An 11,027-nucleotide genomic window follows, 5' to 3' on the forward strand; every position below is an offset into this window, starting at 1 on the left:
TGAAGACCAAATCAAGTAAAGTAAGTCCACCACCAGCTACTCTAGATTCTGATGACACATTTCGTGATAACAAGTTGACGGGTTTTTGTATGCCAAGTCCATCAACAAGATGCCATGGAACAAGAAAAAGTTGTTACTGTTGTATTGGGCCACAAGAAGTAATATGCATAGAAGGCTATGAGATATGTTATGATATATGTAATTAAAATAAATGTTACACATATGATAACATGTAATTTATTTTTCATATAAATAATAGTAAATTACATTAATGGTCTTTATAGTTTCGGGTATTCTGCACTATTGGTCCCCAACTCTTGGATCCTCCTTTTTATATATATTTAAAGAAATTAATATTCTCATATATTTTCCTACTATATATCCGCCTACTGATATTAAATGGTGACAAGTGTATTAGTATACTTTTAATTACATTTAATTTGACACATGTCAACATTTAACATGGGATAGGAACAAGTTATAAGATGATATTTAATTTTCATATTTTCAGTGCAGTTTTGCTCCTAGGTATTCATTAAAGTCATGAAAGAACTGTATTAACTTTATTTATTTTTTAAAAAATTATTTACTATTAACCCGTTAAAAAAATTCATCATATTTGGGTTCCACTTTCATCCTTTGCCCATTTATCCATAAGTCATCGTGAACTACTTGTTAAAACAATTTCATGTTCATGTGTTCTAGGCTTCTAATATTCAATATATTCTTTTATATAATATTCTTTTATCATAAATAATTTAAATCATATGTTTGATTAGTAGATGATGATTAACCTTTCTTCTAATAAGACAGAGAAAAATTTAAGGAAAGTATTTTAATAAATGAGCACATCTATTTAAGTAGCTATTAATAAATAAAATAAAATCAAAATTTAACATAAAACATATACGTATAAAGGACCTAGTTAAATATTAAGTTACAAAAGAAAGGCATCGTATTATTTTTGTGTGCAGAGACTAATGAATAGTTCAATGGTTCGTGCTTGTAGTCTTGTTGTAAGCATGGCGATACACCTAGATTCGAATGCTGGTCCTTGAACTTTTTTTTTGTCTAAAACTAATTTTCTTAAATTTCTCTCATTAAAAGGTTAATGTTGTCTTTTCAGTTTTTTTAGGAGGAAAATCAATAAAAAGTTTTATTTTGGACTTTCCATACAAGCAAAAACTTTTAAGTCTCTAGCTATAGTTTTTTGTAAACCACCAAGACCAATTTTGCAGGTGCTTCCAAAATCTTTTATGTGCTATATTAACATATATGCCTATAATGTTTTTCCCTTTTTTCTTTATATAGATTTTGTAACGTCCCGAAATTCCTATCGTAAATGATGTTAGTTTCCGTTACGTGCTAGTTATTTTTTTTTGTAAATGATCTCGACTTTAAGGTTATAAATCATAATATATTAAATAAAAGTGATGTTATTTAATATTTAAAAGAGTTAGATAATAAATTAAAAGGTGAATAAATAAATTAATTAAATTAAAACAAATATTTAGGATAAATAAAATCCATTAAAAGTAAAAATAAAATCCAAGAGTCTAATTGCCATTTTAGAAGGTAATGCATATAGTTAATTTGGATTATAGGGTCTATGTGCCTTTATGGCTAAACTCTAGGGACCAAAGTTATAAAATTGGAATTAAAACACCTCATTTACATGAATTGTAAATGTGGGTCTCCTCCTTCTCTTCTTTAGTAGGCGTTACACTAGATTATGACCCGCGTTAAACGCGGGTCACATATAAAAAAATAGATAAAATAACATAAAGAGACTTCGTGTTATTGATTATTATAATGTGTAAAAAAAATAAAACGAAATATTTGATTATATATAATTGTTGAAGGACCTCTTTATAGACAACATTTTTTGTTTTAGAAGGGTGATGAACGATGGATGATGGAAGCCGGCAACAGAACGTTGGCACACCATTTTATTCTTGTGTGTCGTGTATCATACCTGATATTATGTAGGGTTAATAAGGATAAAACTCATACCCTATTCATATATAGATTTTTCAAAGAAAATTAGGTAGGAAGCATATATTTTGAATAATTAAATGAATGAAAATGATTCAAAAATCGATCTAAAAATAATCTTAATCGTACCAAATTTAATAAGATGCTTAAAATATTTTTCTTTTAAATAAATAAAGATCATATAAAACCAAATTCAATTAGAGTCTTCAATTTTTTTCGAATTATAATTATAATCTTAGAATATTTTCGAATTATAATTAAAAGTTTAAAATATAGTAAAAAATCGATCAAAAAATAATCTGAATCATATATACAAAAGTTAATAAGATATTTAGAAGATTTTTCATTTAAATAAATAAAGAGCATATAATACCAAATTTAATTAGATTTTGCAATTTTTTTCGATTTATAATTACAATCTTAGAATATTTTCAAATTACAATAAAAGCTTAAATTAATTTCAAATTATAATTAATGTTAATAAGATTTAAAAAAATTATAACTAAAAGTTCAAAAGAATTATAATTACCTGCCAAGCAACACCATGACTTAAAATAAATGGAGGCAAGGGGGTGGCACTTTCATACCGTGAAACCGCAATGAATGCACCAGTTGACTGAATCAAATAATCGAAACTTGTAAATAATAATAATGTTGACTTTAAAAATATTATCAAAAAATAAAAAAACACAAAAACGGTCAAACGGTCAAACAAACCTCTACAAGAGTAACAAAAACAGTCATCATCATGACAAAAGCTTCACCTGCATCAAAAGAAGGTGCACCCCATAGAAACAAATATATAATTCTTACCATTACAAGTATTATAAAAAAATGTTACAAAATTAAATAAAAAAATTAAGTACAAAATTAACAGTGTGTGTAATAAGTAACTATGGTGCGATATCAATTAATACAGAACGATCGGTACGGCAACTTGTTTTTGTTTCTGGTGTTGTATGCTTGTAGGTCCAACCAACCCTAAGCAAATGAGCAAAAAACCAAACAATTGCAATCGATGCCACAACTGGAAAATTCTCTAATATCCCTTTCGTGAATGTATCAAAAGAGGCAGATACTACACATAACCAAACAAACCTATTTTAGTATTTAATGAGGAAAGGCCTCATATATAGTTTACCAGATTAGGTGCACAGTAATGCATTAAAATATGACATTATTACCACTACTAGAAAAACAGCCTTTTACGACGCGCAAACCACGACACTCGTTGATTGATGTTACGCAAAAGAGAGTGACATTCAAAAAGTGTCATCTCTTCAAAAATTTTAAGGATTTAGGTCACTTATTATTGCGTGCCCTTAAACTAGTATCATAAAGAAATAAAAATAAAAACACGGAGGGCGCTGTATGTTAAATGCGCGCCCTCAGTAAGTGTCGCTTTATAATTTTAATGAACGCGATTTTTTTAGTAGATAGGGGGGAAATGAAATCCCAAAAAAGTTAAAACCCCGCCTGTTGCGTCTCCTCCTTCTCCTTCTAAAATCATGGTTTAAGAACCCTAATAGAATTGATTGTCAACCCTTCTTCAAGAAAATCGTAGGGAGTATTCATTGTAGGGATTTTTTTTGAAGAACACACAAAACACTATCAGCCTCACCAATAACCTCTGTCTCACCTCACCTCGTCGGTGAGCTCAAGCTCACCTATCCACAAATTTAACTACGATTCCTTAAATCACCCTAAACCCTACCCTTTCTCTCTATTCACGATCCAGTAATTGCGGCAAAGAAGATCAACGAAGAAGACCAACTGGTTCGAATTTAACTACGATTCCTTAAATCACCCTAAACCCTAACCTTTCTCTCTACTCACGATCCAGTAATTGCGGCAAAGAAGATCAACGAAGAAGACCAACTGGTTCGATTTATCCCTAAAATTGGTACAACTTCTCCTAAATCTGACTTCACTCCACTCTTTGAGTTTGTTTTCTTCCTAATCGATGCATCCGCCTTCTCGTCTCCCCCCTCCATCAGGTTTTCTCTCATCTCTCTCCTCCAGAGATGAAGATTCTCGGAGATGTGAAGGGAGTAACCGAAAGAAACCCTCACACTACTATGATTGCACAAACACTTCTTCTCCTGCGACTTTAGTATTTCAACTGTCCAAAAACTATCAAACTTTTGAATTGAATGTCTTTTCAATACCTAAATATCTTTCAATGAGACTAAAGGGATCACAATGAATCTCGATACTTTGTTTATGAAAAAGGGGGTAAATAAAAACTGTTTTTTTTCCAAGAATTGAAAATGTTGTTGATTTTGTATGTAATAGAAAATATTCCTTGTTATGCATTTGGTGGTTGAGGGATTTATTTTGTTATTGTGCAGCTATGAACTGAAAGGGGTTGAGGAAGAAGAAATAGCTCGGTTAGCTGAGGTTGGTGACATATACAACAAGTTGTCTAGATCATTGGCTCCTGAGATTTTTGGGCATGAAGATATCAAGAAAGCTCTTTTACTCTTATTAGTGGGGGCTCCTCATCGGAAGCTCAAGGATGGGATGAAGGTAAATCATAGTGTTTTTGTTTCTCTTTAAAAGCATATGCACAATACAAGTATGAGATTAAAGTTGTGATTCAGATAAGAGGGGATCTACATATATGTTTGATGGGTGATCCTGGAGTTGCAAAAAGTCAGCTGCTTAAGCACATAATTACTGTTGCACCAAGAGGTGTGTATACAACTGGAAAAGGAAGCAGTGGTGTTGGTCTTACAGCTGCTGTTCAGAAGGACCCGGTCACACATGAGTTTGTGCTGGAAGGGGGGGCATTGGTGAGTCAAAATTTTGTTACTATTCTAATATTAATATGTAAACAAAGAAAATATATATAAATAAATAAATGGATGGGTGTAGGTGCTGGCTGATATGGGGATATGTGCGATTGATGAGTTTGATAAGATGGATGAGTCAGACAGGACTGCCATACATGAAGTCATGGAGTAGCAGACGGTTAGCATTGCCAAAGCCGGGATCACCACATCTCTCAATGCAAGAACTGCAGTTGTTGCTGCTGCCAATCCTGCCTGGTATTATTTACTCTTACCAATTATCATTTATTTTTTAATTACTAATACTAATATGAATGTTTTGTTTGTTGATTCAGGGGGAGATATATCTCCGTAGAACTCCAGCTGAAAATATAAACCTGCCTCCTGCACTTCTATCAAGATTTGATCTTTTGTGGTTGATCCTTGACAAGGCAGATATGGACAATGATCTTGAAATGGCCAGGCATGTTGTTTATGTCCACCAGAACAGAGAATCTCCTGCCCTTGGCTTTGCTCCACTTGAAGCTTCTGTTCTCAGGTATATATTCATATTCCCTTGATATCATATCACTCAATGGTAAAAAAAAAGTTTGTAGTTGCAAAGTATGAGAGGATGGATTGTGTTGTTGATATGATATAATAAATGATGATGATAATAGGGCATACATATCAGCTGCTCGGAAGCTGTCTCCTAGTATACCAAGAGAGCTGGAGGAGTACATAGCCACTGCATATTCAAGCATCAGGCAAGAAGAAGCAAAATCAAACAGCCCTCACTCCTATATGATATATATCCAACAAATATACTTCTCTGTTTGCATCCTATATGATAATAATGACAACCGATTTCAACATTAAATTACAATATGAATGAATCTTTAACGTGTCTTACCCCAGGCAAGTAAGTTTCTTATTGCAAAACATGTTCCTGCACTCCCAATAAAACCCAATACTAGTTAGCTCAAATTATGATCATAGTGTGAGGTTCAAAACAGAGTCAAATGGCACAAAAGACATTGTGTTTTTATTTTTATTATTATTATTTTTTTCATTTTGACACTGCATTATTTTTTGGTAGGTTGTAAAAAGTTGAAGACACTAACACAGAGATTGCAACAAGGTATAATGTGTGGAGAGATTGTTTTATACTTATTTATTATACATTACTTTTTCCTTTTTGACTTTTGAAGTCAAACATTCTTATCTTTGACTTCAAGTATAAAGAACATATTCAGGTTAGAAGTCCAGGATGATCTGCTAAATAACGTTTATCCTCATGAAGATCTAAAAAATAATTGAAAATTTTTTTTGAATTTTCATACATTTTATTGTAAAGTAACTAGTCGTAAGTATGTCTGATAAGCCCCCAAATTTCTGTTATCTTTTTGGTCAGGGGTAGAATGGTCTTTTCTGGTATTATGGCTGTTATTGGCTGTTTTGTTAGTGGGAACAACACCTGATTATGTTGGTTGTTATTCCCTTTTGTTTTGTTTCTAGTGGTAGTATATATAGTCCTTTTGTTTTAGAGACTCCGTAGCTAAGAATCATTATGAATGGAACTTTGTTCTTTCTTGGAGATACCCACATCTCGAAAGCTGGGAATTATCTTAATATCATCACGTAATTCTGTTAGATCAAGGGTTAAAATGCCTGGAGTTTATGATAGATTCAACAAGGGTCTATCAATGTCGATTGTTTATAAAAGAAAGAGGATAATAATATTACCACTGATGAAAATGAATGGGACAAGCTTCTAGTCAGGTATGCCGTTTGTTTATTATATTATAGCATCCTACATTTAATTTCTTCTTATTAAGGCAAAGGCATTGTATTTTAGAATATTCTATCCAATTACAACAGTGTCATCCTAATCCGAATATAGAGGAGTTTTATTTATTTTTTATTTTTTTTATTTTATTTTTTTAAGATAGAGAGATTATATATTAAAATTACAATGTTGCAAAGAATAAATATATGGAAGTACATTGCTATTGTTTGAATGTAGTCATTACTGTGATTATTGTGGATGTTTAGATCAGAGAAGTGCCAGAGTGAAGAGGAAGCAACACTTGGTCGAGGGAAAAGGGTAAGAAAAGTTGTTTCCTGTAGGGAAGTATATCCCCCCTTCACCCAACAGATCAGGTACCTAATTTTCTCTTTATTAATTATTATTATTTGTTTTCATTATTTATATTTGTATTGTATCTATGACATTATACGAATATTGAACAAAAAGATAAAAATTATTCCATTTTTGGGCATATAATATCTCTATCTAATATATAACCATGTTGACATTCATGTCCGAATTAATTATCTCTTATTTTTTAGAAGTGATTTGAACACCTTCACCTTGCCATATTATGATTTAAAATTTCAATGTTTTTATTATATCTACAGAAAGGTGAATAATACCATAATATATATTTTATTATATCTACAGAAAGGTGAATAACACCAACATTAGAGTTTAATTGGGTGATTGAAGGTGATGTTGGTTCTTGAAACGAGACTCAAGATATCATATTTTGGCATGGCTAGCAGCTTTGGAGGAAACGAGACTCAAGCAAAAGTAAACACACAGAGAATTGTTGACACATAGTAAGCTAGATGATGCAATTGTATATAAATGAGTTCATTTTTTTTATAACATTTACTCACTATTGGAATACTTATTTGTATTTGACATATTAGTGAAATGAATTATCTTTGTTATTTATGGTATTTTATTTTGTATTATGAGATTTTTAATGTCCTATTTAATTTGAAAATTAGTAAATCTATAAATAATATTTTTTTTAAACATTTTAAATTATGATACGCAAAAAAGTGTGTCATCTTCATTTATGACATGGAATTTCTTGACAGGGGCTTTCTTGATACGCATTGCGTGTCATTAACACGCGTGTCGTAAGATTACGACATGCGAATGCGTGTCGTCTTCCTTTATGACAAGGCCTTCCTTGATACGCATTGCGTGTTGTAAACGCGCGTCGTAATTGCGCGTCGTAAATGAGCGTCGTAAATGCGTGTCGTCTCTCTTTATGACATGGTCTTCCTTAACGCGCATTTGCGCGTCGTCTGAGCCTTTTACGATGCGCAATGAGCGTCGTAAAAGGCTGTTTTTCTAGTAGTGTACCCGTGAAAAAACAACTACAAAGTTGAGTTGAGGAAGCCCGATTTCGAAACATCTTGCAACCTAAAAAGGACAAGACAAGTTTAATTAATGTATTTACCTAAACATGTGATCATGAGAAGAAATCATTTCTTTATTTTTGTTATACTTACCACGGGGAATCCAAATTAAGAGCCCAAAAGCAACAAGGGCTACCAAAGGAGCAACAGAAAGAGGACTAAAAAATCTATAATGATGTTAAACAAAGAACACATGAAAATAGAACAATCACAGTTGTGATAAGGGAAGTTTTCACAAAACTACTACATTTTGCACATTTTATCCGAAAAACCACTACTTTATTTTTTCTTTACGAAAAACCATTCATATTTCAAAAAGTTCAAAAAATAAAACATTTATATTGACATTTTTTTTTCAAAAAACATTATTCTTTAAGAATACAATATAGTTGAGCATGAAACAAAGCTTGTTAACCATTAGGGGTGAGAATGGTTCGGTCTGCTTTTGGTTTTAGTAAAAAAGTCGAATTATTTTCACCGAGAGTTGTTAATAATATATATTTCATGGTCAGAAATTCCGTTGTATTCGGAAGAAAAAAATGTTTTTAAAATCATCATGTTTTTATTTTAAGATTTATAAATATGAATGGTATTTCTGAAAGAAGCGTATTCCTATGCTTGTTCTTTCAAGTTTGATAATCTGTTTGCAGCAGCACAAAGCACCAAAAGTGGCATACAAAAGTAAAATCATCCATTTTAATAAAAGCATTTGTAATCTATAATAGTAAAAAATTAAAAAGAATGTATCTCATCGCTTGTGATCCTTCAATATTCATGGCTGTCATCCTGGTATTTAAAATAAATAAATAAATAATCATTAGAATTTGTTTAACAATAAAGAAAATAACATAAATTAATCAATTTCATTATCAGTGCAGTTGATCGTGATTCATCTCATATTCTTATTCAAGCAATACAGCGTTTAACTTTAATTAAACACATAAAACAATTTGTAGTGTTTGCTTAAGACCTCCAACCATCTTTCCCACATCTTTTACTTTTTTGGCGGGGACAAAAAACGATAATTTTAAGCAGGGGCATTATGGTAATTTACACACATGAGAGATCAAGAATGCATGAGAGAGAGATAAAAAATGTGTCCCTATCCCATCTTTCTCACATTTGGCAGAGACAAAAATTAAGAATTTTGACCAAGGGCATTATGGTAATTTAGACCTTCTGGTTCAAGGGTTTAATTCTGACTAGGGGCATTATCATGGTAATTTACACACATAAGAGATAAAAAATGTGTCCCAATCCCATCTTTCCAACATCTGTCAGGGACAAAAAATGAGAATTTTTAGCAGGGGCGTTATGGTAATTCTATACCATCTTGTTTAAAGGTCTGGCTTTGAACTTAGGGTCTTTGTCCAATTCTTCTTTTTCTAATTCTTCGTTGTTTTAATGGTTGGAGATCATGCTCCCACTAACATTTGTAGTGGTGGTGTCTTAGGTGTTTATATTTTACTTAGAGTATCTTTCTTAAATTAATGAATATCTAAAGAGACATATTTAGACGGTTCTTATATTTTACTTGAAAATGCTTGCACATATGGAATACATTTTTAATAGAGACAACACTTTTTGTAAGACCCTAAAACTACATTCACCAAGTATATACAAGGGTGTGTAGTAAGATGTGGCTTCCATTTGTGAACAATGTTCTAGAAAAAAAAAATCAACCAAAATACTAAAGAAAAAAAAAAGAAACAAATTTAAAAAATATCCAAAATACTAAAAGTTCACCTGTGGGGCTCATTCATTTGACACAACAGTTAAAGTTTCAGCATTTTGATTGGGCTCTTTTCATTGTCTGCAAATGAAATTATTGGAATTTGGGAACATGAGGTGTAATTCTTTTCATCGCGGATAATGTTGGAGCTTCGAGTATCTGTTGAAACAACATTTTTTTTAACAAAAAGAAAAATCCATTTTCGATTTCTTGATTTAAATTTTAGAATGATATTTATTTATTAACTTTTTTTGTTGACCGGACGAGCCTTGAATTTTGTGATTTTGGCCATCGTTTAAGGTAAAAATTCAAGAAAGTGCAACATACTTTCACGTAAAGTACATATGTGTGTACAAATATCCAGTTGATTTTTCAATGTAACAAACTTATTTAGGGTTAAATACCAACATACTTTCATTGAAAACTAAAAACTCAGTATTTAAGGTTGAAAGAAGTTAGAAGAATAAAAATGTATGGTTAAAAAAACATCATTGAATGTATTGTGCTAGAACTTGGTAGAGTTTTCAAGGTAACAAACTTATTTAGGGTTAAAAACCTGTTGGAATAATTTATAAAATAGCAGCACATTTTCAAGGAAACGGTACAATGCTAAGATATAACAACATACTTTAAGTGCAATGCTATAATAGGCAAAAAAAGGTTACATGTGAGACTGAAGAAGCACGAGGAGGCAGATTTAGATCCTTTGTGCCTGATTGAAATTTCCTCATCATTTCAGTCACAAAAACAAATGGAGTCTGTGCATGTTCACAAACATACATCTGTTCGTTTAAAGAAGAAATTTATGTCTTTTACACAAAAAGTTAATGCCATCAACTTTGTTATTATATACAAATAAGATTATATTGGCATTATGTGAAATGACCACCGTACCCTTCATTGAGAAGTCATTTTTAGATTGTACAATATTAAATAAATACTCGGTTAAACTGGTTACATAATAATATGACAATTTATATTATGTTAAATTACATTTAAAGTCCCTCTGTATTAGTGAAAGTTACTATCCTTTAAAAAACTATTTTTTCACTCGAACCTTTTTCTGTAAGTATTATTGTCCCTTATTAGTGATATACATTTACGATCATTCCCTTATTTGTTGTTTTTTTAAAATACAAACAATATTTGAAATTTATTTCATAAAACATAAAATGATTATCGTCTAATAAAATACTAAATTCATCACCTTTTTCATTTTCGGATTCAGCTTCTTTGAATTCATCCTCATCCACATTCTCTTATCTCGTTACACCGGAACCACCTTCCCCCTTCCCTAATATTTCCAGTTCATG

General features: G+C 31.4%; 1 pseudogene; it reads left to right on the plus strand.

The window, feature by feature from the left end:
- The first annotated feature begins 4,019 nt into the window (after positions 1-4,019).
- LOC145059622 (DNA replication licensing factor MCM7-like) lies at positions 4,020-7,199 on the plus strand (annotated as a pseudogene).
- Positions 7,200-11,027: the final 3,828 nt, after the last annotated feature.

This window comes from Lactuca serriola, chromosome 1 (assembly GCF_051521515.1).
Source record: "Lactuca serriola cultivar US96UC23 chromosome 1, Lser_US96UC23_V15, whole genome shotgun sequence".
Lineage (NCBI taxonomy): Eukaryota > Viridiplantae > Streptophyta > Magnoliopsida > Asterales > Asteraceae > Lactuca > Lactuca serriola.